The 26165-nt window shown below is 46.6% G+C and overlaps 1 protein-coding gene across 1 annotated transcript in view; it reads right to left on the reverse strand.

Moving 5' to 3' along the window:
• The window catches only part of GLI3 (GLI family zinc finger 3), a 279940-nt gene extending 274825 nt beyond the window's left edge, over positions 1–5115 (reverse strand). The window contains exon 1 of the mRNA XM_089315656.1: positions 4960–5115. The gene's annotated coding sequence lies outside the window, so the exon portion shown is untranslated. The remainder of the gene's footprint in view (positions 1–4959) is intronic.
• Positions 5116–26165: the final 21050 nt, after the last annotated feature.

Raw genomic sequence — 26165 nt, forward strand, 5'->3', positions numbered from 1 at the left:
CACCCTATATGAGGACACGACTGTAGATAGCACAGATGCAGATGTGGAGCTCAACACAATATTGCCTTTCAGGAGGGGGCTGAAGTGTTCCAATGCCACCTTATTAACTATGTAATGGCTTTTTCATTCAACTTCTTTAGAAAGCCATAGATTTTCTGAGACGTTTTGTCGGGTTGAAATATACACCCACAGAACAAAACACACTTTCACATTTAAAAAAAAGGGGTGGGGGAAGGCAGTGGTAATGAGTAGCTTAAAAATTTGGCACTAAAATATCGAACATTGAGAATTACAAGTGGAAAAAGTCTAATTTTCAGGGGCTAGGCAGAGGAAGCGTGTCATAAAACAAGTGAGACACCATGTAAACTTTGCAATCAACTGCATTTACAAACACATTTAACATCCAATTTCTCCCAAACAGCTCTCCTCCCCCTTCCCTCCGTAACTAGCCTTTTGATTTAAAAATAATAATTTGGGCAATTTTTAAAGAGCGAATGAAATATCTAAAGTGTCTCTAAATTAACAAGTACCACTTACTCCAGACAGGATTGCCTTTAGCAGGTCCTAAAAACTTAAGAAAAGGATCTTAAAACAGGAAGCTTAGTGAGCTCATAAAACTGTTGTTGGAGCCAGGAACACATAGCATATTTAATCTGCAAACTGTGAGAGTCCACAGTGATTTCAGTAAGATCTGAGGCATGCCCTCAAGGTTTGCTGGGATCTGGGATTAGGGGGTTGATAAGAACCTCTACTGCCCATGGACATGTTTTTCTTCTGCAGTTAAACACAAATGCATGGAGACGTTTGACTGCTGCTTGGCGTTACTGCTCAAGTTATATAAAAGCTTTGCAGCTCCTTTTGCTGTCAATATATCAAAGTTTAAAAAAAATCATCAAAGTGTGAAATTTCATTTAAAGTCTTCGCCAGTCTACAGCTCTATTTCACAGGCCCATCAAATAAAAGTAAAGATGAAAAATACACTGAAAGTACTTGAAAAAGTTTGCAGCAGTATCCCAGCCCTGTTGTTGTTTATTCTGTCTCCCTGTATTTGCTTTGAAACTAGAACAGATCAATTTTCATCTAGAAAAATGACAACACAAACTGAAGGGCAGCATCTTCCTCTATGATTTAACGAAAATGCAACCTGAAGTCATTATTAGAGTGCGATCTTCTGTTTTACAAACATACACAGATACGTGTGTTTCCACATGCATACAGGAGAATGTCTCCTTTATAATCATCTCAGCATTTTAATTGCATCTCCCTGATATAAGTTGGCAGAAAATCTCTTGAATCTTCCAAAACAAATCAGACCGACCTCAGAATATGAATGCCAGCAAAACTAAAACCTCCTTCAAAGACTTCTTTAGCTGGGGATTTACAACAATTGCATAAAGAAGAAAAGTCTGACTTTTAAGATAATCTACTATAGTCTAAAAGCATTAACATTCCATTACTAAGGTTTTCCTGAGCATTTCATGACTCATTGATTCACTTTTCCTTCAAGTCTGGTTTTTCTTAGTATGTTACTGTCTCCTATAAGAGAGTGCATGCAACAATGATCATTAAATTGTTTCCTTTCATAAGCTCCCAAAGTCTATCCTCAAAAAAAAGGGGAGGGGAGGCCCTGGTAAGCAGGATCCCTTCCTTAGAAGGAAGGCAGGGAGCTCTAACTGCCTAGGAAGGCAGGAAGGCTGCAGGTAATTCACTGGCCAAGAAACAAAGGAAAGTCCAACTTTTAGGCTTGGGCATCCCATTGACAAATTAATGATTCTTTCATCAAATAAGTAATGAAATCACTCAACAGAGCCATTTTTCATGAGCACTGAGTGCTCTCATTTCTGTCTCTGGTCCTCTGCAACTTAAACACACATTAAAAGTGTGTTTATATCAGGGTTCAATACAAGAATACAAGCACGTTAAAAGCACCGGGAATTGGTAGGCATGTGAGTTAAACCCACTAGCCTATTAACAACAATGCCATCTATACCTTTTAAAGTGTTTCTGCCTGTGTGAAATTTCACTAGACACCTCTCACATTAGACTCACTCACGCATCTTAAACCAAAGCTCCTCTAGGCTGACTTGAAGAATCCTATACCCTGAAAGAATCTCCCCTTAGGCAGGGAATTTCTAATTTAAATAGCTTTTAGTATAAAATAAACCCTCTGCTCTGTATACATTTGCCATTCGAACTAATTTAAATGTTATTTCATGTTTGTTTTAGGTTGGACTGCAGTGGAAGCAGCCAAAGTGTTAGACCCATATTTCCTAACATAAACAAATTCCTCAGATACTTCACACAGTTTACGTTGTTAAAAACAATCACCACTGCCTTAATACCACCCCTCCACTGAAACACTGGTCTGCTCTAGAGACACGAAGAGATTTTTGAGGCTATTCCGCTATTTTAAAACACAGCATTTTCCCTCTTCAAAATAATCTTGACACATGTAATTAAGAAACTGTCAGACTACTATTAATTTTTAATTTAAAACCTAAATGAAATAATTACAGGAATCAATCAATAAGGCACCTAATTCAAATTAGGGAGCAATTACATAAATACTCAAAATTAATACTTTAGGCCAATTCTTGAAGATTTCGGCCTGTAAATGTGCTAAGGCATCAGACAACACACAAAGTGTAACACGCGGTGGAGGAACAGCTCCTGCCTCAACAGCCAGAAATGAGGTGCTTTCGGATGGCCACGGCACAGGCTCCCACCGGCCATGCCCAACGCGCTCCAGCTGGATTTCCTTCCTAAAAAGTTCATTTATTTACACCAGACATATTTCAGGGATCAAACGGCCTCATCCAAATTCTGTACAGAATCAAATTTAGGAAGGAAAGGCCCAATTGCTCGCATTTGGCGGCGAAATAAGCGCACCGTGCTCTGCCGGAGAGGCAGCATGGAGGGAAAAGGAAGGAAGGGAGAAGGAGAGCGCGGGTGTTCCCAGGACCGTTCCTGCCAGCCCAGCCCCTGCATGCGCACGGCGGCCGGCCCTCCGCAGCCCTCACTAAAGCGCTCTTTGACTTGGAGACGCGGACAGTCCATCATTGCAAACTGAAGTGGCAGCTGGAAAATGTGGAACAGCTGGCAAGGAGCTGGGAGAAAATGTTTTACATAAATATATGTACATACAAACTGGCAGAGGGCCACGAGCACCGTCCCCGAGGCCCGTCTACACCAGGGAGAGGAGGATCAGGGCGCGCTAGGCACCGCGACGGAGAAACCTGCTCAGCGGTGCCTGCACGCGGGGTTAGCGAGGGAAGCCAGGGGCCCCGCGCCTCTCGGGGCTGGCATCTTCCTGCGGAGGCTGCATCTGGCAGTCGGCTGCAAAGTCGCGGCACAGGCTCCCCACGCCTGGGGTCGGCCCTGTCTCCCTCTGCACCTCCTCCCGCCCCGCCTCGGGAGCGTAACTGTCTCCGTAGAGGCATTCACACCCCATTCTGCGCCGTGCAAACGCGGCCTCTTAAAACTAGCAGTGCAAGGACCATGCTTACTTTTACATATGTGTGTGTATGTATATATATACACATATATATATAATTTTTTCTGCCGCCCCTGGAAAGGAAAAGAAATAAGAGTCCCAAATCACACACAGATGGTACAACTTTCACTTTTCCTCCATGACGAACGAGGCGCGCCTCTCCCCGCGCTCACACCAAACCCCCGCCCCCTCCCCGGCCGAGCCCCGGCTGCAGAAGCCCCGCGGCGGCGGTCCCCGCGCGCACCCACCGCGCCGCCCGCCTCTTTCCGCCCGTCCCAGGGCCGTGCGCGCCCGGCGCCGGAGCCCAGAGCGCAGAGGAGGGACCCAGGAGCCTGGGGGCTCGCGCGGTCCCTGCGAAGCCTCGGCCAGGGCGGGGGCAAGGGACGCAGCGGTGGCGGTCACGAACTTCTCGCCTCCCGGGCGCGCGAGATGGTCCCGTCCCTCCGCGGATGGCCGGGGCTCGGGCACTAGGGAGCAGGGCGCGAGTCAAACACCCACTCCGACGCCGCACGGGTGGCTCTCCTAACTCCCGGCGCCTCCAGACAGCCATTTTCCACCCGCTCCCGTCCCCCCCGCGCCGTGCGGGGACCCCCTCTGGCCCCAGAGGCGGGGGCGCGGCCGCAGGAGCCGGCTGCGGGGCCCGCGAAACAAAGAACTTCTGGCGGGACGTACCTGCGGCGGCGGCGGCTGTCAAGTCCCCGAACTTCCCATAGACCCGCGTCCCAGGCGCGGGCGGGCGGCTCCGGGCTCCGCGCGGTCGCGGGCGGCTCGGGCTACCGCCGGCGGCCGGGCTGGGCGCGGGGTGCGCCCGCCGCGGGCATGGTGCGGCGCGGACGGCCGCGGGGCGCGCGGGCCGGGCGGGAGAGCGGCGCGGGCGGCTGGGAGCGGCGCGAGCGCGCGAGGGCGAGTGTGCGAGCCGCCGGCGGCGCTGGCCCTGCCCGCTCCCGCCCGCCCGCCCGCCCGTGCGGCTCCGGCATCGGTTTCAGGGATCGTGTAATCCGATCCCTTCTGACTCACGGGCCCTGAGTGACAGTTCTGATTTGGTTCACCCGCGGGAGGGAGGGGAGAGGGAAAGAAAGAAACCCCCCCACTGTCTGCCCCTCCGGGCCTGCAGTCGACTTTCGGCAACGAGGTCCCATCCAGGCCTGCAGCCCCGCGCGGGGCGGAGGCGCCCCCCGCCGCGACCCCGCGCTACTCACGGGGCGGAAAAGTTGTCCCTCGGCTCTGCGCGTCCCTCCCGCGCGCCCCCGCCTGCCCCGCTCGCCTCCTCGTCCTCCTCCTCCCCGCGCTCCTCCTCCCCCAACTTTTCACAGATGTTGCCGGACTCCCGGCGCTGCCGCGCGCTCGCGCTCCGGCCGCCCCGCCCCCGCCCCGTCCCTTGTCTCGCCGCCACTCCCGGGCTCGGTGGGGACGCCGGCCGCCGCAGGGGGCGAAGTTGGGAAAACTTGGAGCGCGGCTTGCCTTACTTTTGCTTTCTCGCTCCAGGCAGGCCGCGCCGCGGGCCCACGCTGCCCCCGCCCGCTGGGTCCCCGCGCCCGGAGCGGGGCCCTGGTGCGATGCGGGCGGCGGCGGCGGCGGCGGCGAGGAGGAGGAGGAGGAGGCGGCGGCGGCGGCGGCGCGTCGCGGGCCGGGGGCTGCGGGGGGAGCCCGGGCGCTCCGAGCCACGCGCGCGCTCCCTCCCCGCCCTCCGCCCGCTCCGCCCGTCGCCCGTCTTCACACAGACACATTCATGCCTGCTCCTCCTCTTCCCCCTCCTTGACCCCGCGCCCGCTCGGCGCGCCGAGGCCCCACCCACCCGGCGAGGGGAAGGGGGCCCGGGCGTGATGTCAGCGGCGCCCTTGCCGCCCGCGCCCGCCGCACCGCCGGGACGCCCCCCGACCGCGCGCCCGGGCGCCCGCGCTGCGCCCTACCCGGGGCCGTCGGCTCCCCAGTCTTTCGCTCGCTCCAGGCAGGACTCCCCTTCGCTTAAGGCCTCGCAGATCCCCGGCGCTCCCTCAGCCTCCCGTTTCTCCTGGCCAACCCCGAAACTCTCTAGCGCGCGCGCGGGAGGATGCTTTTGGAAGTTCAGGGCTGGCCTCTCCACTGGGCTCGTCCGCCCTCGGGGCGTGGGGACTGCCACCGCACAACCTGCTGTCCCCATGGGCCACTTGGTAAAGGACACAGAAACAAAGACCCTGGGCTTGGAGCCTGGACTCCAACGTGCAGCTTTTCCCGGAGCTGCGGAGTGTCCCTGCCCTTGTGTTGTCAGCGGCCCGTGCTAGCACAAGTTATTTTCCCTCCGCCTCAAGTGGCCGGTCCACATTCAGCGGCTCCCTTTCAGTACACTTAGCCTGGACCTGTGGCTTAGAGAGAGAGAGAAAAAGCAGAGGCGCTCTCAGGGGGGAAGAGAGGAAGAAGCGGAAAGAAAGCAAAGACCCCCCTGGGACATTCCAGCGTCCCTTCCTGCTCTCTGGGGTAAGCGGAGACCCCCACCCCGCCAGCCACAAGTGCCATCGCTGCGGGAGAGTAGGTGCGGGAGTGCTGAAGTGTTGGGATTGGAGGAGCATTTTGAGATTCGAATGCTTCACTGGAGAAATGTTAGCGGAATCGGTGGTGAGAGTCACTGTTGGTTTCCTAGGACTTGTTGCTCGTCACAAAGACCTGAGGAACTTTTGCGCTAGAGGTGGTGGAAATGAAGTAGGAGTGGCGGAACTTGCTGGCATTCGTTTAAGATTTCTCTCGACCTCATACCTTTTATTTGTATCTACTTATTTATTTGAAAGGCAAAGAGCCTGAGAGAAAGAGAGAGAGAGAGAGAGAGAGAGAGAGAGAGAGAATGTTTCATCTACTGGTTAACTCTCCAAAGGCTGGGGTTAGGCCAGACTGAAGCCAGAAGCCCAGAACTCAGTTCAGGTCTCCCACGTGGGTGGCAGGGACTCAAGTACTGGGACCCTGCACAGGAGCAAGGCGGAGAGGCAGTTCCAATCGCAGGGATTCAGATAGGTGATACTGTGCCCCAGGGGGCGCGTGGTAATCAGGGGGCCAAACACCCACCCCGCCTCTTCACTGGTTAGGAGGAGAAACCGCTTGCAGCTGGCCATTGCCCCCTGCGTCCCGTATTGAGTGCTGGCTTCTCAGCTTCAGGTCCAGGTTCCTGGGAACGTGCCTGGGGAGGCAGAGGAAGGTGGGTCCCTGCCGCTCGGTCAGGAGACCCGGATGGAGTTCCAAGTTCCTGGCTTGGCTCTGCCCTGGCTGTTGTGGGCGTTCAGGAATGCACCAGGAGTTAGAACAGCGCCCTCTCTTTCTCCCCCTCCCTCTGTGTCACCACACCTTTCAGATACATAAACATAAGTAAATCCGTAAGAGATAGAAAGATCGCTACTCGTTCATCATAGCGATCTAGAAGTCAGGAAGGGGCCCCGCCTGCCCCTCACTACCTGGCCTCGGGCCTGGGGATTCTCTGAGCCTCCCTGGGCTCTGAGCCCCTTGGTGGCACAGTGTGAGGCGCCACAAGCTCCATACTTCTCAGATGACTGGGTCAGCCGGGAGAACATGTGTAGAACAGCATGAAGGGACACACGTGTGTGAGAATTCTCTAACTGCAGACAACTACGAGCTACTCTTTGCTTCATGCACTCTTGCAGAAACCGTGATTTTTTAAATTCAAGTACTGCTTACACCTCCATCTCATAAATGCAAATAATAAATCCTGATAGCCTCTGTTCACCCAATGGCAAAAAATAAAAAAGGACAGCCAATAAATTAACGAGTAGAATAAACCAGATATTTTGATTCTTCCTTCGTCTTCTGGCACACTGTGAAACATAAATTTTCAGTTATAAAAAGATAAGGGGCCGGCGCCGGGGCTCAATAGGCTAATCCTCCACCTTGCGGCGCCAGCACACCGGGTTCTAGTCCCGGTCGGGGCGCCGGATTCTGTCCCAGCTGCCCCTCTTCCAGTCCAGCTCTCTGCTATGGCCCAGGAGTGCAGTGGAGGATGGCCCAAGTGCTTAGGCCCTGCACCCCATCGGAGACCAGGATAAGCACCTGGCTCCTGCCTTTGGATCAGCATGGTGCATCGGACGCGGTGGCCATTGGAGGGTGAACCAACGGCAAAAGGAAGACCTTTCTCTCTGTCTCTCTCTCTCTCTCTCGCTGTCCACTCTGCCTGTCAAAAAAAAAAAGATAAGAACAAAGAAAAGACAACTAATCTTTCCTCCTTTGCCCATCAGAATAGCTAAAAATCATGCCCTTAATGTTCTTGACCACGAAGAAAAAATTTCTGCTTTAAAGTAAACATGTAAGTGGGCATATTTGTGAAAATCATTGTGAAAAAAGCATTTTGCCTTAATGTGAGCTAAGTAATGCTGTCACACAATGATTTTTGATCTGAGAAAGAACTCTTTTTTCCAAATAAAATTGTATGGAAAATCCCAAAATATAAGAGAGAATAACTGTGATGAAAGTTGGAGTCAGGTCTCAGAATACAGCCACCTGTGCCTTTCTCTCCTCATCCACTGTCCTTTCTGCAGTGGCTCTTGAAACAGCGCTAAAACACCCAAAGGCGCCCTCCAGCTCCGGGTGGTAGCTCTGTTGAATGATGATCAAGCATTTAGAGACCTGCAAGACTCTGAGGTTGCCCTTCCTTGAGGTCTGAAATGCCACCTTTATAGATTCACTTACTGCCTTTTCTCATCAGTTCTCTTTTCAAATGCAAATGTCTTAGGAATTTTTAATATAGTAAGTTCTCAAAATAATTAAGCATTTAAGGCAGTTTTTTTCCCCCAGCAATGAAGGAGGAGACTTGAAGATACTTGTGTACTTGTGTTAGTTTCCTGGGGCTACTATAACAAACCATCATCACAAACTGGTTAGGTTCAACAACAACAGTGTATTATACATGTTTGGAGGATGGATGTCCAAAACTGATGTTAGGCAGGCACCTGCTACCTCTGAAACCTGTAAGGGAAAATGCTTCCTAGTTCCTTGCTGGTTTCTGGTGGGGCTGTCAATCTGTGGTGTCTTGGCTTGCAGCTGCTTCGCTCCAGTGTCTGCCTCTGTCATCATAGGGTATCTCCCTTTGTCTCTTGCTCTCTGTCTTCCTAAAAGGGCAAAAGTTATATTGGATTAGAGGCCCACTCTACTTTAGTATGACCTCATCTGAACTAATTACATCAGCAACAGCCCTGTTTCCAAGTCAGACTGGATTCTGAGGTTCCTGGGGGTTAGGACTTCGACATTTTGGCAGAGGGGAGGATGCAATTCAATTCATACCAACTCTGAAAGACACAGTGGGAAGAGAATGCAGGGTGTTCCACTGAGAGGACAAAGGCTGAGCCTGAATCCAACTTCACGGGGGCCTCTGCATTTTTTTCCCCGTCATGTGTGCCGTGTCACATTGCTGTTCCCCTCACCATGGCAGCTCTCGCATGCCCCTGCACAGAAGCCCCCCAACTAATTACTGGGAAATTCCAGAGGAATAATTCATGGGCACTGATAACCTTCCAGTTGCAAGTGCTGAAATTCCAGCTCAGGTTGGCTTCAGTTAAATGTGGAAGGGGCAAAGGTGGGTGGCTGATTGACTAAAAAGTCCACAAGTATTTATGGAAGCTTCAGGCAAGGCAGGATCCAGGGGCTCGAATAATTTCTTCAGGGTTCTGTTTCTGTCTTTCAGCTCTGCTTTATTTCTCATCACACTAAACTTTCTTTAGAAAACTATGGAAGGTGACCGAATGCAGCTGCAGTTTACATAATCAGTCTCACAGTTGGCATTCCCGGAGAATAATTGCTTTTTCTAAGAGGATGTGATATTTCTCTTGTCCAGGCAGGAAGGATAGCTGCACACAGGCCAACAATTAACATTTGTCCTCTGTGACACATGTCCTCTTTTCTTGTTGCACAGGTCTCCTTCTGTAATGCAGAACTGTCAGTTTTGCTTCGGCTGCCTGTTATGGAAGATGATGCCTTCAGTCCACTGGGTTATCAGGAATCCTCACTGTACTGAAGTCACAGCACAATCCCACATAGTGTGCACAGAAGAATTCTCTTCCTCTTTGCGGTTACACTTGGTCACACACACCCACACACACCCTCCTGTGGGCTGTTTGTCTCTTTCTCTGTTCCTCTAGGTCTCTTTCCTTCCCTCCCGTCCCCCTCCCCACTCTGACCATTTTCCTAGGCCATGAGGAGCACAAGTGTGAGGAAGGCATGGGAGCAGACAGGAAGAGAGGAGGTACAGTGTCTGCCCCTCAGGTCTGCTACCAGGAATCTGGGTTGCACATAGAGCTAAGGCAACCCCTGAGACAAATCCCTGTGGATCAGACTGCCAAGGGCATCCATAGCTGATTTTAGCACCTTAAATGGTGCAGGTGTATCCACATAGGAAGGAATGCAAGAAAATTCCACCCAGGTGCAACATGACAAAACTTGAGCTCTGTGCCACCCCTGACCTCCTAATTTCCCAAAGTGCTCACTTCCGGATCAGCCCCTAAGGCCAATGAAGACCCATCCCCAGATGGAGATGATTTGACTTCCTGAAGACAACATAGACCCATTCCCCAGCTCATGTCTTTCAGTTTCCGGCAGCCCATGTTCATTCTCTGGTCACCATGGTTCTGCAGGCACCTCACCAGCCGGAGTGCAGGCAGGAATAGCAATGGGGAACACACGCATCTCTTGGAGTGCCCCAAGGAAGGAAACAGTCCTCAAGGTAGTGCAGAATGGATGGGCCTGAGCTTCCCCACGCCGCCTGGCTGGCTGCCAGTGAGGAGAATGCTTTCAAGTGCATTGCACAAGGGGCCCTTCCGAGGGTCTCTCACTCAGCACCCGCGTAACTTGTTCTTCCATCTTCCTGGAACATTGGGATTATAAATGTAACCCAGATGTCTGCTGTGTCCTTCTTCACCTTGGAGATGTAGCTATAATTGGCTTGGACCTCAGCCAATCCCACAAGTTGGGAAGATCTAAAACCCTCTCTCTGGATTTCTGCAAATTTCAGAGCCCCTGTGAATGTTGCGTGGCATTGACCCCTACCCCACACTCAGACCCTTCGCCTGCTCCACAGGAAATGTATTCACAGTGGACACGGAGTGAGCTTGGTGGAGTTTAGCAGGTGATGTGGGTAACCCAAGAATTCTTTTCCCCATTCCTGTCTTTCAAAACTAAAATAACTTTCTCTCTGTGTCCCAAACTAAACGTTTCAGTGACCATGTTTGTCTCACCTTTCTTGTTCCTAGGTGCTAATGCGTGTGAGCGCTGGTGTCACCTGGCACTTCCAAGCCTGAGCCCAGTGTCTGCTCCACCATCTCCCATCCGTCTGGTAGCAGTGCTTGGTGTCTCCGAGTTGCCCTGGAGCTGGGGTGGCAAACAGTGGCCTGCAGGACAGATGTTTTGTGGTCTGCTGGTGCATCTTATTTCACGTGAGTAAATTCTGCGTGTCTTTAGGTAGAGCCTGAGCTCTCATCTGGCCATGGTCTCCACAAGTCCCCACTGCCCTATACTTGAAGCTTCACTCCTGAAAACATTTTTCGTTTTCTGACTTTGCCCTGAATAATCCACTTCCATAAACTATAGGTCTTGCTAAATCTTTTCCAAAACCATGCTGTAGAGGAGGGGCTGTCGTATCAAACCACATCCCAGCAAAGAGTTCCAACATTTCCCAGTAGCAAGTCTGCCTTTGTTCCTCCATAGCCCTGCCCCCACTGGGCTATTGTTCTTCACTCTGCCCTTCTATTCAGTGCCCAGCCTCACTAACTTCTCTTCTGCAGAGCAATTCACTTCTGTCCTGCCTAACTGAGTGTTTTGAGAGACTGCAATAGGAAGCCAAACAAAGGGCTCTCTAGGGCCCAGGGTTCATCTTCCTTAGAAGATGGTTCGGAACATCTTGCATGAGTTGATCCCATGCTTTGAGTTCCACCTCCCCCCCTCCCACACACACAGCGTCTTCCAGTGCATTTTTCCAAAATGAATATAAGAATTCCTATGAGGAATTTTGATGAGCAAAAGCTCTTCAATTTCTTGCCTCATAGGAATTCTTTGGAGTCTCTCAGGCCAGGCCAACCAGGATTAGCACAAGTGGCAGAGAGAGCAGACTTATGATGGCCATGAGAGGATAGGATTTTAGTAACCACTACAGAGGCTCTGAGGCCTCAGGAAGTCTAGCAAGCTAAGAGGAAGACAGTGGAGCTCTATGGGACGTGACCCCTACAGCTGAGAGCTCAGAGCCAATGATGGTTTGTAAACCTTTGTTATTGTAATACCCCTTTCATAGTCCAGCATGACTAAGGAATTAAGTACAATTTACATAGAGAAGGTTGAAGTGGGAGTCTGTCTATGTATGCATATATTTATGTATCTACTATCTACCTACCTACCTATCATCTCTATCACTCTGTGTATCCTTAATGTGTACCATGTAGTTCTCCTTTTTTAAAAAATATTTACTTATTTTAAAGTTAGAGTTACCAGGCACAGGAGCAGAGAAAGAGGGAGGGTGGGAGGGAGAGAGGGAGGGAGAGAGGGAGGGAGGGAAAGAGGGAGGGAGAGAGAGAGAGAGAGAGAGAGAGATCCATCTTCCATTTCCTGGTTCACTCCCCAGGTGGCTGCAATTGCCAGGGCTGGGCCAAGCTAAAGGCAGGAGCCAGGAACTTCATAGCAGTCTCTCATGTGGGTGTCAGGGATCCAGACACTTGAGCCATCTTCCACTGTATTCCTAGGCTTATTAGCAGGGAGCTGGATCATAAGGGGAGCACAGGACATGACCGGGCACCTATATGAGATGCCAGCGTTGCATGCAGCAGCTTTGCTCACTGTGCCACAACGCCGACCCCACAGTTTTACTATAATGAATAATAGTCTTATTTATTAGGGGTTTTAATATTAATCAGAAGCATACAAGACAGAATAGGGCTGGCGCTGCAGTTCACTAGGCTAATCCTCCACCTGCGGCGCTGGCACCAGGGATCTAGTTCCGGTTGGGGCACCAGATTCTGTCCCAGTTGCTCCTCTTCCAGGCCAGCTCTCTGCTATGGCCCGGGAGTGCAGTGGAGGATGGCCCAGGTCCTTGGGCCCTGCACCCACAGGGGAGACCAGGAGGAAGCACCTGGCTCCTGGCTTCGGATCGGCGCAGCATGCTGGCCGTAACACACTGGCCGTAGTGCCCACTTTGGGGGTGAACCAATGGAAAAAGGAAGACCTTTCTCTCTGTCCTTCTCTCATTGTCTAACTCTGCCTGTCAAAACAAACAAACAAACAAACAAAATAGACCTGGATTTAAATTCTTTATCATTTTTTTTTACCTTTGTAGCTTTACCAAATCAGTTTTCTTATCTGTAAATTGGAAATAATGGCATCCCTTTTAGAGTGGTTGTGAGAAGGAAATAAGATGGAGTATATAAAGTGTATGGAGAAAGGTGTGAACCTACTATATGATTAGTAGATACCAAGAAAAGTGAATTTGCTCTTGCTTCTATCCTCTTATGACAACTTAATCCCATATTACCACTGCAGAGTTTTTGCCGACTCAACAAAGGAGATACTCGTGATGGTGGTGATTCTAGCTCTGCCCTACCGCACCTCTAAAAGGGTAACTCATTTTAAATAGTTTTTTTTTTTTTTTTTTTTTTTTATGAAAATATACAGGGGCTGGCTCCATGGCTCACTTGGTTAATCCTCTGCCTGCGGCACCGGTATTCCATATGGGTGTTGGGTTCTAGTCCCGGTTGCTCCTCTTCCAGGCCAGCTCTCTGCTGTGGCCCAGGAAGGCAGTGGAGGATGGCCCAGGTGCTTGGGCCCCTGCACCCACATGGAAACCAGGAGGAAGCACCTGGCTCCTGGCTTCGGATTGGCGCAGCACTGACTGGCCATAGCAGCCATTTGGGGGTGAACCAATGGAAGGAAGACCTTTATCTCTGTCTCTCTCACTCACTGTTTGTAACTCTACCTGCCAAATGAAAAATTAAAAAAAAAAAAGAAAATATACAAAGTCACAAAATTACTTCAGGAGTTTCTCACGAAGAACTTAGGAGTAAAATTTCTTCCCTAAGGAACCAATCTTCTAGTTTCATGTAACTTCCCGCTTTTCCATGCCAGCTATCATTTTAATAATTACCGTCCTGAAAAATAGTTTAATAATTATTTAATAATTTAATAATTACCTTCCTGAAGAAGCAAAGATCCAAAGTATCTGAACCTTCACCATTCTAGGTATTCCTTTACACTAACCATCAACAAGTGTGGATTGTGGAATAACAGTGTGTAGGCAAAACTCCATGAAGAGAGGGGCTCTCCTTCCTGGTCCTGAGTGTCTCCAACACAAAGGACCTTGCATTGATCCTCTGTTCAGATATTTATTCTTCCAACACATGTACATTGGATACATGACCTGTGACAGGCTGTGTAAGTAGGCATATGGAGGTGAACCAACCGTCAAATTCCTTGCCTTCTCAGAGCTTAGAATCTAAAGGCGGGAGACAAGCATTAACACACATGTGCATGCACACACATTATGTTAAGCACCAGAAAAGGAAAAGACAGGGTAATACATGAGAGTGGCAGGGTTGGGGGCCTACGGTAGAGGAGATGGTCAGCAGGGAGGGCTTCTCTGAGGTGGTGACTATAGCTGAGACCCAAGGAAAAGAGCAGTGATGAGGCTGAGAGTGTGGGAAGAACAGAGTGGGGAAGGAAGAGCCTGGCTGAAGGCCCTGTGGCAGGCAGAGGTTGCCAGATTCGAGGAACAGAAGGTCAATATTGCCTTTGCTTATTCCCCTTGCTACATAAAATTAATCCCACATCTTAGATAATGCTCTACAAAAGTTTCAGGATTCTTGTTCAAAAGGCATGTTATTTTAGTAAACCCTCATTATGTGCTTAGTTCATATTTTTACTCCTACATGAATTAAGAACTACACATTGCATATATTTTTCTTTCCTTTGAGTTTCACACGCTATTCAAAATTACCGATTTTCCATATTGCTTTCGTTCCCAGGATACCATCTACAGAAACATATGTTCCACTTATTTCCCATTTGAAATACCAAATAAAAAATATTCATTCTGCTAACTACTTCAGTCCTACCAATATGAGATATGTTTTAGTGTGTAAATATACAAGGTTACATGTGGTATCTATCTGTAGAGCACATTTCAAAGAGAAGCACAACGACAAGCACATATGTATGAAGGTTGTAAGTAAAATCAAAGTTGAGCCTGAAATACAAATTTATTGCAGTCTTAGTTGCTTGTTAACTTGAATTAATAGTGCCTGAGCAACTACAGTCAGATTTCATCTACACATGAAAAATGAAGTGGAGAATTGAGTAAATTATCTTTCTGTGGGCCAGATAATTAAGACAAAAGGTGGTTAGTTAGCCTGGATTATCTAGATTCTGGCCTTATCAGAAGGTGTATCAGAAAGTCAGAATAAAACACCTGTCTTTTAAAAAGTGTTAAATAATCATTGTGCTGGTTGGAAAAGTGCTAGGTAGGTCTCCATGAAGGCTAGTCTCTCAAAGCCGGAGTCCTGCTAAGAAGCATCCATGCAAGTTTGCCCAAATAAGACAGACTTTGGCAGTAATTTAATTGCTACATATTTCTCAAGCCCAAAGAGTAGGCATTTAGCTTGGACAAGACACTTTTCACAATAGGTCTTCTATTAAAGATAATATTTTGGAGTTTTTAGAGACTTCTTTCTGGTTTTGTCACTCATGCCAGACCCTGGAGCAGGAATGGGCATGGAGACTGTTTCCCAAGGGAAATGACTCATGTCCCAGAATCATAAACTCAGCTCCGGCTTGCTTTCCAGGAGCCTTCACAAACGGCTGTACTGGTTTTTGCAGGGCTGGGATTTCCCTTTCTTAGTCCATTTTGAGAAGATCCCAGTGATGGTGGTGGACACAAACTGTTTAGTACATGCACTTACCGTCAGTTCAGTATGGAAGCTTTTTGCTAACAGTAAAGATGCACTTTGCCCAAACAGCCATGGTAAATTCTAGCCCCGCCTCTCTTGGCTGTATATATTTGAGAAGCTAATCAACCATCTGAGTTGTTTTCTCAAAGGTAAAGCTGAATCCTAAGACCTACTTTATAAAATAATTTAGAAGATAAAATAATACCTATGTCATGCCTGGTGTACAGTCTGTTTTCCTCCTGGTTTCTTCTTTTCTTACTTTAAAAAATACTTAGAGAAATTCCAGGATAGAATCTCAATAGTCATATATTCAACAAATGAGTTAAATAAATCAGTAATTCTGATGAGGGGATATAGACCACAAGGAAAGGAACTGGAGGGCTTGTGAGGCATACTGACCACATGAGAGATGTGGAAAGAGTGTTCTGAATTCCAGTGTGGGTGGCATTGAAATGGGCGTAGTCCTGTTGGAGGAAACTTCTCAAGACCACTGGGATGGACCCCTCTTCTCACCCTCAGCCCCTCGCTTCCCAACTTCCACCTAGTGTGATTCTACAGTTGCCATTCAAAGACATATTGCTGTAGATCTAATAAAGCCTAGATCACTGGTATCTGTGTACCTGGGATATAGGGACTGCCTTACACCTGTTCTAGATGGAGGAGTAGAGAGTCCCACTGCCAGGCCCACATATTAGTCACAGAGTTCAATCAAAACCACTTCTGGTTCCAAAGTCTGATTTTCAGTCTCCTCAATTTTAATTCTCTCCTAACTTACTCTAAATATGTGAATAGTCTAAGAGGGATGAACCCATCTGTGAACATATTTTTGTTTTCATTTATTTAGTTATTAGCAATTGTTTGCTTCCCTTGTATAGGATAAGCCTTTCTCTGAGCACTGCATGTGGCCTTATAATAGAGAGAGGAATGACTGAGCCTTATCATGGAGCTATATTGATTTAAGGGACCAGAACTACGTATATGGCAAAAATAGAACTACATTGAACTGACTACTTTTGCACCCAAGGGAATCCTCAGTCTCATGTTCTCCTCTCTGAATAGTATCTTTGTGCAGGGGCCAACGCCGTGGCTCACTAGGTCAATCCTCCGCCTGCAGCGCCGGCATCCCATATGGGTGCCGGGTTCTAGTCCCACTTGCTCCTCTTCCAGTCCAGCTCTCTGCTGTGGCCCAGGAAGGCAGTGGAGGATGGCCCAGGTGCTTGGGCCCCTGCACCCGCATGGGAGACCAGGAGGAAGCACCTGGCTCCTGGCTTCGGATTAGCGCAGTGCCAGCTGTAGTGGCCATTTGGGGAGTGAACTAATGGAAGGAAGAAGACCTTTCTCTCTGTCTCTCTCTCTCTCATTGTCTGTTAACTCTACCTGTCAAATAAAAAAAAATAGTATCTTTGTGAGAGCCTCACAACTTTTAAAGCATTATCTAGCTTCAACAGATGACAAACTTTTTAAAGATTAATTATTTCTTACTTATTTGAAAGGCAGAGTTACAGAGGGAGAGAGCAAAAGAGATTTTAAATCCGCTGGTTCACTCCCCAAAAGGCTGCAATGGCTGGGGTTGTGCCGGACCAAAGCCAAGATCCTGGAGCTTCTTTCAGGTCTCCCACATGGGTGCAGAGGCCATCTCCTGCTGCTCTCCCAGACACACTATCAGGTAGCTGGATCAGAAGTGCAGCACCTGCATTTCGAACTGGCATCCATATGGGAGGCTGGCATCACAGGAGGTGACTTAACCCACTGCACCATGTCAGCCCCAGGAGTTGATACATTTTTAATCCTTGAGAGCCAAAGGCTCAGTGGATGATAGAACTATATTTTTTTTAAGAGACAATAGCTTTTTTGCTAAGACTGTATGACATGTTTGTGAAATATTTTGCACCTTCTGAGGGTACATTTATATGCACCCCAGTATTTCATGTGCCAGCACCCTAAACAAGCCAGTTTTTCAATACTGTACTTACAGGTAATGACTCAAGTTCTGGGGTATTTGCAACTCACATGAGAGACCCTTATAGAGCTCTAGACTCTTGGCTTTGGCCTGGCTGTCATGGCCATTTGGGGAATGAACCAGCAGATGGAAGACTTTCTCTCTCTTTCCTTTCTCAAACACATACATACACACATATGTACATACATACATATATAAAACAATGTCTATCAGATTTGGCAATTTGGCTTCCTGAGCAAATATTTATTAAGTGGTTTCTAGCTCCCCAGAGGTCTTGGAAATGTGTATAGTCTGTTTCCATAGCCCAGGTGGGGCCTGAGTTTTGGCTTTTTTTTAGCAGACTTCCAGGTAATATGGATGTTGTTTATCTAAAAGTCCCACTTTGAGCATCAAGGAGTTAGAGAATAGGATATTATGAATCATAATAAGGAGTCAGCTTTGCCTCTTAGTGACATAGTGGCCTGCGTTGGGAGCTTTTGAAAGTGGACTCATGAGATCATGCAATGGAAGCCAGTAGAAAAGGGGTGAAGAGCGATCGGGAGCTCAGAGAGTGGAGGTGCGTCACTGTGAGAGGAAGGAGGGTTTGGGTTGGTAGCCGTACAGCTGCAATGGGAACCTTGGTGTGTGTGTGTTCTTTGTTTCACCAGCCATGACAGGAAGAAGGTTTTCCAGTTCACATCTTCTGTCCCACTGTCATGCTTTCCCTCTCCTTTTTATAAAACACAGTGTGTGCTATTTTTAATGCTCCTCTAGTCTTGATCAGGCATATTGCTAAGCATTTGGTCTATCCTCAGCACATAATTGTAAAAACAAAAACAAAAAAAGGTTGTACTTGGATTGTTTGCAAGAAAGATGCATTTGGGGATTTGAAATGGTGATTTCTTGGACCAGTGGCTTATGCATGAATATTTTGGATAATTTGGTCTAAAATTATTTGCATCATAAATTTTAACTGATTCCATTAAGCTGATTGTATAGGGGAAGGGATAATATCTGGCTTTCCAGTTTAGGGGTAGCTGCAGTTACTAACATTGTTGCTTTGTTTTGTTTTTTGAGGGGAATGTTGGTAAGGTGTTTAGAGGTGAGAGGAAGAGGAGCCACTAATGTCTTGCCTTCAGCTGCCAGCTGAATGGGACTGGGTGGTTTTAGGTTGCAAATAAGGTTTCCCAAGGCTGATGTGGACCATCAGATTGAGTGTCCAGGCTACCTGTTGATTAAGAAATTCTAACAAGACACTGTACATTGTCCAATGTATTGAGAGGTTATCCTGTGCATTTATTAATAGCTGTTAAGTATCCTGAGATCCTCTGGGTGTGTGCGTGTGTTGGGGGGAAACAAAGTTAAGGGAAGGAAGAAGGCGAGATATTCCATTCTTTTATGGTCCCATAAGGCTCCTACTTACTATTCTACTTACTTGTAAGTTTGTGGTACATAATACAGCACTTAATTTTAGGACTGGTTGACATGAAACTGAAAGTATTAGAAAGGGAAATCAGTAACCCATGGGGCTGGTGCTGTGGCATAGTGGGCTTAGCTTCTATCTGTGGCGCCAGCATCCCATATTGGCGCCGGTTCTGTCCCAGCTGTTCCTCTTCTGATTTGGCTCTCTGCTGTGGCCTGGGAGGTGGGGGGTGGGGTGGGGAGGGGAGCAGTGGAGAATGGCCTTGGTGCTTGGGCCCCTGCACCCTCCTGGGAGACCTGGAGGAAGATCCTGGCTCCTGACTTTGGATCTGGCTGGCTCCTGTTTTTGCAGCCATTTGGGGAGTGAACCAGTGGATGGAAGACCTTTCTCTCTGTCTCTGCCTCTCAGATAAATAAATAAATCTTAAAAAAAAAAAAAAAAAAAAGGAATCAGTGACCCTGTTTTTTTTTTTTTTTTTTTTTCCCCTTTCCTACAACTCAGCTCTTTCAACCCAGAGAAGATAGGGATAGCATGTTCCAGTCAGAAGCCCTAGCTCTAAAGGGTTCCTTGTAGGAAGAATTTCCCTTGGCAAACTATTCTACAGTCATGCCAGCTTCGTCAGAAGGGGGTGAGCAACATGCTGGAAATGCAGAATAAAATGAACTTGCCCTACATAAAATTGCAATTCTGCTTTTGAGCCTACCTATGGAATTCACCAGTCAGAGTAGCAGGGGATCTGGTATAACACATACCCCTGAGACACACATGAGTATTTGTTTCAGTGTCTAGATCTGTATACCAGTGGATGGAACACTCTGCAAAAGGCATGTGAAATTTTTATTGTCAATTACTAGCAGTACAGTATTTAACTAAAAAAAAATAGCCTCTTAAAACTCATACTACTGTACATTTTAATCCTTTTCTAAAGACCCCCAAATCTCAAATCAATAATAAAGTAGAAAACTATAAAAGTTTGTACAGTTTTTCCCTCAATGCATCCCTGGAAATCTTCTTGAGAAGCAAATCATCATAAAGTTGCTCCTATGTTCCTTTAGGGACAGCGCCATAATTGGGAGCTGAGATACTGACTAAGGATTTGGAGTAGAATAAATCATAAATATGGTCACTGATCCACCATAAATGCAAAGCCATAACTGCTGTAAACCTCAATGATCACTTAACATTTTAAAATTATGTTCTAAATCACAGAGGCCTATAATTTTATGACTGTAAGGGACCTTAGGGATTATCTTGTCCAGCCCACAATTTGGAGATAAGGAAATTTAAATCAAAGAAGATTAAGTGATTTGCTTAATTTAGTTAGAAGCAGATCCAGGAAAAGACTGGGTCTCCATCTTTCCCCTTGGCTCAGTTCTTCCTGACAATACTCTACACATTACACAGGTAAATACTAAACAGCAGAGGGTCAGCCTATCCATGTGGGGAATGGGAAAGTTAGTCCATAATCAATGTGACCAAGTTCTAATATTATTACTATTATAGGGAATTAATTTGATACTATTTAATAAATCTCTCATCCTTAGGAGAATTTTTAAAAAATGTTTACTTCCATCTATTTGAAAGGTAAGAATGACTGTGTGTATGTGTGTGTGTGAGAGAGAGAGAGAGAGAGCGAGGAAGACAGAGAGAGAGAGACAGAGACAGAGGGAGACAGAGAATTTTCCATCTACTGATTTACTTTGCAAATGTCTTCAATAGCCAGGGCTGGGCCAGGTTGTAGTTGGAAGCCTACAGCTCTATCTGGGACTCCCATGTGGGTGGCAGGGACCCAGATACTTGAGCCAGCATCTGTTGCCTCCCAGGATATGCATTAGCAGGAAGTTGAATTGGAAAACAGAAGAACCAGGCACTCTGATATGGGATGTAGGATTCCCAACCAGCAGCTTAGCCTGCTATGCCACAATGTCTGCCCCATGGGGGATTAGGCAAGAAAGACAAAGGTTTGATACATTCATATTGCTGTGAGGTAGACGGACATTTTTGCCTACAGAATGAGTCTAGCACCATCTGCAGCTGTCATAGGAAGTCATCACCATAATGAGATGTGTGGGCCAGTACATACTGTGCTTTCTCATGCCTTGACTCAGGGTCCAACCCAACTGACCTCCAAGCAGCCAGGGCAATCTTGTTCATGACAAATGCTCTACATATCGCCAGAGCACTGAGAACTCCCATCAAGCCACAGCTTAGCATACAGCTAACATCAAAACACCCAAGACTTCCTGTGCTCCATCCACAACACTGAAAGAGCCATGGAGTGACCAAAGGGCAGTGGGATGGATTTGTATGGAGAAGAGGTGATAACATTTTCATCAACACAGGGTCAACTGTGATATGGGACAAGGGAGAGCGAGTAGGGCAATATTATGGAGTCTCACCTCTGCAGTCAGACTTCTAAAGACCTGTTTGAAAAGTTGTCTCTCTTCTTCCTGCCTTCCTAAGCCATTGCTATAGAAACAGGGGGATAAAATGGGCCCCTCCATGCTGGCAATCTCCATTGACCAGCTAATGAGTACCAGGCACCATGGCAGAGCTAATGGAACAGTTCCTGCTCTTAAGGAGTTTTCTCTAATGAGGGAAGGCTGGGAAGTAGACAAGAAAATAAAAAAGATAGTGCACTGTGGTGAGTTCAATGAGCTCCTGAGAGTCTCTAGCCTAGTCTATGATGTATAGGAAAAGAAAGAACAGTCAGTGAAAATGATACAAAAGCCAGGAAGAGAGAGAATAAAACAACAGCCGGCATTGCGGGAGTGTTTAGACTATGTCAGGCATCATTCTGAGACCTCAACTATGAGGTGCTTACTATTATGATCCTCTTGCATGTCACAAAACAGAGGTTAGGCTACCTGCTTGGTGCCCCACAGCTATTCAGTGGCAAAGCCTGAATTCAAATCAAGCATTCTGGCTCCCGAACGTCTACTCTTAGCTACCACACAGAGAAAACAGCCAGAGAGGCTGTGGTCATTCAGAAACATCTGCTGGAGCAGGCAATTAGCCTAGTGACTAAAGCACCAATTAAGAAGAATGCATCCCACCTCAGAGTACTTGGGTTCGGCATCAAGTCTGGCTCTTGACTCCAGCTTCCTGCTGATGCAGACGAGGGGAGGCACTGGTGATGGCTCAAATAATTGGGTTCCTGACACCCACATGGGAGACCTGGATGGCATTCCCAGCCCATCCCCAGACCCAGCCATTGAAGGCATTTGGTGAGTGAACTGATTTAGGAGCTCCCTTTCTCCATGTTTTTGTCTCACTCTCTGCCCCTCAAATAAGCAGAAATAATATTTTTTTAAAAAAGAAGTGTCTGCCAGTTATGTAGTATGGTTGAGTGAGTCTACATGTACAGAATAAGCACATCAAAAACCTGAACACATTTCTCATGGAGTGTCATGTGGAGGTGAATTTCCCACCCTCATTCTCACTCTAGCACACACAGAAAGTAGTAGTTGATATAAACTGCATAGAATTTAGGGCATCTGTTTGGGTGGTTGGTAAAAAAAAATGTGTTATATATAACTATTATGACAAGAAAAAGAAAACAAAATGTTGAATATTAAAGAAGATATGAATATAAATTTATATGAAAGTAATAAATAGTATCTTTACAAATTCTTTTAGGTAAAACTTGAACTTGTTTCCACAAATGTAACTTCCAAGATCAGACAAGGTCAGGGTGGTATGGCCGTAGGCCACAAATGTAACTTTTATATAAAAGGTTTTTTTTTTTTTTTTTTTTTTTTTTTTTTTTTGACAGGCAGAGTGGACAGTGAGAAAGAGACAGAGAGAAAGGTCTTCCTTTGCCGTTCGTTCACCTTCCAATGGCCGCGATAGCCAGCGTGCTGCGGCCGACGCACCGTGCTGATCCGATGGCAGGAGCCAGGTACTTATCCTGGTCTCCCATGGGGTGCAGGGCCCAAGCACCTGGGCCATCCTCCACTGCACTCCCTGGCCACAGCAGAGAGCTGGCCTGGAAGAGGGGCAAGCGGGACAGAATCCGGCGCCTGGACCGGGATTAGAACCTGGTGTGCCGGCGCCGCAAGGCGGAGGATTAGCCTAGTGAGCCGCGGCGCCGGCCCTATATAAAAGGTTTTACACTCCAAATGATGACAGAGAGTTTCCAATCAGGAGTTTTCAATGTCCACCTCTCTACAGTCTTGATAGCATTGATAGCATCAGTGAGAAACTTTGTTCACATTGACAGGTAATAAAATGTTTAGGGGTTGGTGTTGTGGTACAATGGAGTAAGCTGCTACCTAGGGCACCTACATTCCCATGTTGGAAGGCTATCCTTCCACTTCTGATCTGGCTTCCTGTTATAAACCTGGGAAGGCAGTGGATGACGACCCAAGTACTTGGGTCCCTGCCAGCCAGGTGGGAGACCAAGGTGGAGTTTGTGGTTGCTGGCTTTAGCTTGGTCCAGTCCCAGCTGTTACATCTATTTAGATATAACAGTGAACTAGAGAATGGAAGATCTTTCTCTGTTTCTCTCTCTCTCTCTCTGTCACTCTGCCTTTCAAATAAATAAATAGACACAGCATTTTATATCACAGCAATTCAAAATTATATAAACACTGAAATTCATTAAAATATCTGAAAGCTCTTTCTTTTCCTTTCACTGACAAGAGTGGGAATGAAAAGGCACTTCCAAAGTAATGAAATAGTTTTTAAGAAAGCATTTCAAGATAGCGGTGGCAGGGCAGTATTAGAGTGGTCATTCACCTTGCAGCTAGCTGAGCCTAAAAGGATGTATCAGCCACAGTAGTCACATATACTCAATTATATGAAGACAGAGTGTCCTGCCCCATCGCCTCCGCTGCCCTGCCCCACAAATGTCAGCATCCTGGGCTGCTCACTGCATCCCGGGCACACCGGGGACTTGCCCTTCCCCAGCAGGTCTGGGAGTTCCCTGTCTGCAGTGCACAGTGACTTCTGTGTGGAAGCTGCTGAGATGGAGCCCCGTGTTTAGAGTACTCACTCAGCTGCAGCACAGTACCAGACATTAATTCAGGCTCGCTGCCCCTCCTTGTGGGCATCAGACCTATTTTGTCACTCTGAGGAGCCCTGGACAAAGCTGCTTCTAGCCTGAGGCCACCAGCCTGGCTGCCCCAGGGCTGAACAAAGCAATTGTTGGTGGCACATGTGTAAGTCATTCATGGCTCACCAATTGGGAAGTTCTGAATTAAATAGTGCTTAAGCATGAAGACTCTGGAGTAGGACTGCCTATGTTTGAGTCCTCATTTCTTCTCTTCACAATTCTGTGTCTTTTAAACAACTTAATAAAATTTCTTTTTCCGAGCTTTCTCATCTGTCAGCTCATAGTCTTACTATGTTAATGATTGTTAAGTGACTTTATGCAGGAAGTGTTGCTATAAGTCTGTCCTTAGTACATACTATACATGAACCATAACCATTATTCTCAAATCCTTAAGAGTCATTTACTTAGTGACTAAACTTAGATATATTTTCATTTTATGGGATTTTTAAAATCTGGGGCATTTTCTCTTTTATTAAGTAGTCACTTAATATTCATCTATTTATTCATTCACGTAACAAACGTTTATTGTGACACCTATTATTTGCCAACTCTTGGTTATATTGCCCTGAATTCATGGAACATATAGCCTAGTAGGAAGAGAGATGCAAACAAGTAAACATAAATAGAGAGACTAACTGTAATAAGTGCTATGAAGGAAAATAAAGGACATCACAAGATCATTTTATAGGAAGGTCAAGTTACTTAAATTCTGTTTGAAAGATGACAGGGGATTCCCCTGTGAACCATGGACATCTGACCGGAGGCATACATACTGACAAGAAGTTAGCAAAGATGTGGTAGGCAGATGCTGGGAATGAATTCTAAGCTAAGAAACACATACAAGGCATCCAGGTAGGAAGGAACTTGGTATATGTGGGAAAGAGAGATATCAATAGGGTGAACATGATGATATGTGTGTGTGTGGACACGAGTCGTCTAAGACTAGAGAAATAAGAAATGGTCAGCTCTTGCAAGGTGTTTATGGGCTATCTCAGGGAACTTCGTGTGTAATCTAAGTTTTTGAAGGGTTTTGAGCAGAGCAGAAATATGATCCAAACTGATGAATGTAGAAGGGATTGGAAGGCAGTGGAATCTAGGAGCTCATTAGGTGCTGCTAACAATAACCAAGTGGGAGACGATTATGGTTTAAACCAGGTGTGGCAGTGAGGACAGAGAGACATAAATGGATGATGTAAGTGAAGGACCTGGTTAAAAACTGAATGTGCGAGCAAAGTGAGGAGTAAGGAAGACAGAATTATGGTTCTTAGTTGTCTCTGTTGAGTAAATACGTAGATATCACCTGATTGAGATGAAAGATAATTTAATTTTGAATATTTATTGTCAGATGGTTATGCAAAGATATCTGGATATGCTATTGAATGTATCTATAAAATAGTGGACTAAATATTTTAAAATAAAAATGGAAATTGTTGACATTTAGTTGATACTTAAAGCCATTGGAATGGATGAAATTGCCAGGGTAGGAATGTGAGGTGAAAGCCAAGATTGTGCAATTCAAGGTCTGAAATCCAGTACGTGGGCTGAACACAGGTGAAGAAGGCATCAACAAAGGAGAGGCCTAGAGGACAGAGGAATTCCTGTCTTCACAGGTGAGCTCACTTGATGACACAGCAGTGAAGAGAAGAGGCTATTTCAAAAGGATAGACTGGTCTACTGAATTGAGTGCTACCGAGGGATTCTGGGAGATGATCATTTAAATGTCCCATGAAATTAGCAATGAGAATTCTTAGTAACTTCAGCCAGAAATTTCCATGAAATGGTTAGAGCCAAAAATTTGAACTTATTTTCTTTTGTTAGCACTGCCCTATGTTTCTCCTTTTTATTGACAAAATTATTGAAATCAAAGTCTACATCTGCATTCTCCATATCCTACCACCCAGCCCCTTCTCCATTCCCACCAAAGCTCTTAAAATATGGTTGTCACTCCAGACGATACCATAGGCCACCTTCATGAAGAACTTCATGACCTCTGACTTCATTTAACCCTAGGAAGAAAAAAACCCTGTTTTTATTAGGCATTTTCAAGTCTCAAGTACAGGAATAAAAATCATAAGTGTATACTATTGAGAAGCTCAACTGGAAACAATAGATAAATAATTATAAATAAATTTTATGATTACTATCTCCAGAAATATGAATTCTCTGTGGATATTTTATTACATAACTCACAACAGTGATTCTCAACATTTTTCCTGTCTTAACCCCATGACAGATGACTTTCACATGCATGACACATTTCATGGATTTATTCTACTCTTTTCCCTCCTATTTGTAAAATCACAGCATGTTGAAATACAGTCAAGGGAGACTGACATTGATAGGGATAATTTTGAACCTATACTTGCTCC

This window comes from Oryctolagus cuniculus, chromosome 16, assembly GCF_051225735.1.
Source record: "Oryctolagus cuniculus isolate XC-2025 breed Fujian yellow rabbit chromosome 16, ASM5122573v1, whole genome shotgun sequence".
NCBI lineage: Eukaryota > Metazoa > Chordata > Mammalia > Lagomorpha > Leporidae > Oryctolagus > Oryctolagus cuniculus.